The 4,050-nt window shown below is 32.9% G+C and overlaps 1 protein-coding gene across 1 annotated transcript in view; it reads left to right on the forward strand.

The window, feature by feature from the left end:
* Window positions 1-4,050, forward strand: part of Hsl (hormone-sensitive lipase) — a 50,462-nt gene that overhangs the window by 34,888 nt on the left and 11,524 nt on the right. The window lies entirely within an intron of this gene.

Here is a 4,050-nt window from a genome sequence, read left to right on the forward strand (position 1 = left end):
GATTATTTCAAAACTCATAATTATTTTATTTAACTGAAAACTAAACCCATTATTTTCCCCTGTAAAAGTGAAGCAATATTATTAAAAATAAAAAGAATCTTTGCTCATTTTATAAACTTTTTCAAATATAAGAGATACTTTGGGTTCAAATTAAGAACTTTAATGTCAAATAGATTATAGAATTTTATTTAACTTTTATTATATACAAAAGACTCTTAATCTCAGGGCGTGTAGTTGCTAGGCAATCAGAATACAACCACTTTTACTATTAACTTAATTAAATTAATATCTCTTTTACAATTGTATTTAAATTTAGTTATAACAAAACTAACCAAGCTCACAATCTTCCTTGGTGATCCCTGGTCTCTTCTTTGTTCTAAATGTTATTGTCCTCGCGTCCAAAATGGCTTCCTCTCTTGCTGGACAGAAATTCATGAGGACCTCCTCATCCTGAAGACATTCTTTCTCCTGCCCGTCCACACAACGAATAACCTCTTCCAAAACGAAAACCTGCCTTGAGGTTACATGTAAACATCGATTGTCCCACAACAGTTAGGGATTTTTCCAAATGATTTATTTTCTGAATATTATTCATTTGCACTATTTCTTGATTTCTATTTTTCCTTTACTGTATTTTCAGTTATGATGGGAAGAGTTAAAATAGTTTTTATGATATTTGAATCTGCTCAACATGGCCTTGATTCAACGGACTTGTTGACTAAAGAATACGTACCGCCATCTTGGTTTTGTTTTGAATCACGAATTTATTATAGACAATGAAAATTGGTTAGCTTGCTTTTTGGATAAACAAAACAAATTAATATTAAACTGATACATAAAATAAAACATATCAAAAACCCTTTATACATCAAAATATACTATTTACTCAAAAAGAGCATATTACAATATATTATTTTCTTTTGGGTATTTGGTATGTAGTGAAAAACATGTTTATGACTTATGTTGTTATGACTAAAAATAATTCAGGTACTCATGTTTGTTAATTTTGGGGCAGTTGGTGCTAAATTAGCACATTTGGAATTGGAACAAAAATTTTTTGTTTGACGAACTATGTTTGGTGTTTTCCTGATGTCTATTCTTCTAATAGTTTAATCCAAAAATAGATTACTAAATTTAATCTTTATTTCATCTTGAAAATAGTTAACATTGTTTTTACACTGCAATAAGATATTAAATGATTAATTCATGGTTGCATAGTGTAGGACCACACGATTTTGCTTAGAAATTGCTACAATTTAACTATTGGATGCATTCTTATATGTGTGGGCTGGAGTAGGACTATTGTAACAGGTGGATCAAAAAAAAAACAAACACTTACAACTCTTAATAATTTATAAATAAGAAGGACAAGTAATAAAACATTTATTGCATTTTTAAAAAACATGGGAAGAGGGGTGGCATAGTAAGGTGCTGTGCTACCAACTCCAAGGAACCTGGTTCTAATCCGGCTGTAGTAGATAACCATTTATTCTGCTAATGTAGCCATGAGTCAATCCTGTGGGCACACCCAACCTTTATAAAGCGATTTATCAGTTAAAACTGATGTAGTAGAATTGGATTTAGAGGGATGTAACTGGAAGGATGTATGTAGAGAGCGATTGATGGTATCGGCATCGAACCTTTAGGTTCACTAGGTGTTTATGTTATTATTATTATTAACACAAACTTCAATTTTACTTTTCAAACTTTTACTCTCAACTTTTTTATTTCAACGAACCTCCAACCTTAATCATTGATGTGATAATTCATCAAATTGTCTTTTTTGCAGGCCCATAAACTTTTATAAACCAAAAAATTTCAATACAAAACTTTTTGTTAACCTCATTTATTTTTTAAAAAATTAAATTTTAATATACAGGCAATTATTCTGCAAAAAAGACAATTTAATGAATTATGACATCAATGATTAAGGTTGTCTCCTTGAGAATGGCCTAGGGGGTGAAATTTTGGAGGTTTGTTAAAATAAAAAGTTGAGAGTGAAAGTAGATCATTGAAGTTTTTGTTAATAATAAAATAAACCACTCTCAAACAATCAATATATTAAATCAGTAATCTAATTATTATTATTATGATCTGTTTTTCTCGCTATTGCGGATTGAGTATCTGAGGTAGGGGACCAGAAGTCCAACCACCTTTATATTTTTCTTTTTTATATTTTTTGTTTCAAATATTTAAAAATGTTCGCACTATACGTGATGTAACTAAGAGAACCGACTGTTGAGTCTCTCTTAGCACAGCAATAGGCACCCCCAAACCATTTGCACCTGCCACTGTTGATTTTGGTATTAGACCATTGGTGGATATTATGATTGGAGTAGTAGTGACACCTTCTAAATGATATAGTTCCTTCAACTCAATCGCCAATTCCTGGTATTTCTTCAATTTTTCTCCCACAGTGGAGCTTAAATTATTATCGGTGGGGATCCTAACATCAATAAGTTCTGCTTTCTTTTTTTTTAGATCTTTAAGGAGGATATCTGGTTTATTATGGCGTACTGTATGGTCCATAATAATAATTGATTCATCCCCACAGAGCTTGAGAGAACCATTTTGGAGGAGTCTGTGTGGGTGGTACTTGTAATATGGGCTCTTATCATTAATTAAGTTGTAGTTCATCGCCAAGGCCTAGTGCAAAATTTTGGCCACATTGTGCCTCTGGAGATATTCAGTACCAGCCAGCACTCCACTTCCACCAGTGAGCTGTTGCGTCTTTTAGCACATGTTTTCTATATGATCTGGTGACAATAGCCTGATCTTGAAGTGCAACTACGAACCTTTTTGTCTCGGAGAATAGCCTTCCAGATTTTAACCATTTAACTGATCTTTCTTTGTCTATGAAGACTTCGCTTAGTTGGTTATAGAGTCTCCCACACAGAAACTTGCTTTTCCATTCTTCCAGTTGTTCATTTTCTGTCACGATTGTTGATTCAACACCTGTGCTCAGATTAAGTGCAGTTAAACCAGAATCCATCCTTGAGATGTTGAGATAAACTCCTGTTATTTTACCGATCAAATATTGGCATAAGGCCTCTTCCTGTTAGCGGCAAGCTTCTTCAATATTTAGTAAACCACGTCCTCCTTCTTTTCTAGGTAAATATTGACGAGCTTTAGAGGATATTGGATGGTGGGTCCGTTCTTGTGTGAGAGTTTTTTGTACTAGGCAATCCATCTCCTATAGGCTGGTGTTTGACCATTGCACTATGCTGAAGCTATAACTAAGAGTAGGTATAGCCCTCGTGTTGATAGCCTTGAATTTTTGTTTCCCATGTAGTTGGGTTTTGAGCACTTTTTGTTACCTAATTTTGAGCATTCTTAGAAGCTCTTGTTGCATATCTTTTGGGGAAATTTTAAGGTTCTGCTACATGCTCAAATATTATTTAATTTATTGGCTTTATATTATTTACATTGTTATTAAGTTCCTTTATCTACTCTTCCACCAGATTCTACCAGAATATTCTGTTTACTAACCATTTTCTATTTGGTTACATGGAGCACTGCACTGTCACTTGTAAAAGATGAAACGGCTTTGACCATATTTTGTAACTGATCTTTGTTTTTCACATGTGGTTTGAGGTCATCCATATACCAGCCATGGTCGCTTCGTCATTGGCGAAAAGTTTGTATCCCTTCTTATTCCTTCGAAGAATCCTGCTTAATGGGAATAGCGCTTATTGGGCTTAAACAATCCCCTTGGTATATTCCTCTCGGTATTTTGATTTGATTGGCCATGCTGGTAGCTCCAACTTTCAGCGTAGTTTTGCATCCTGCCATCAAGTTTGAAAGGAGTCTGCTTACATTAGTTTGAATCTTGTATATTGTAATAATCAAAAATTTATTAAAATAAAAATAAAAAGAATTTTATTAGTTTTAACTAATTTCCTATTTAAAGGATAGCTTGGGATCTAATTATTAACTTTAATATTAAATAGATAATAGAATTTTATTTAAATTTTATTATATAAAACTCTTTTCTCAGGGCGGGTTTCTAGGCAATCAGAAAGACACTTTTACTATTAACACTTAATTCAA

This window comes from Halyomorpha halys, unplaced genomic scaffold (genome assembly GCF_000696795.3).
Source record: "Halyomorpha halys isolate HHAL.00 unplaced genomic scaffold, Hhal_1.1 Scaffold1143.1, whole genome shotgun sequence".
Taxonomy (NCBI): domain Eukaryota; kingdom Metazoa; phylum Arthropoda; class Insecta; order Hemiptera; family Pentatomidae; genus Halyomorpha; species Halyomorpha halys.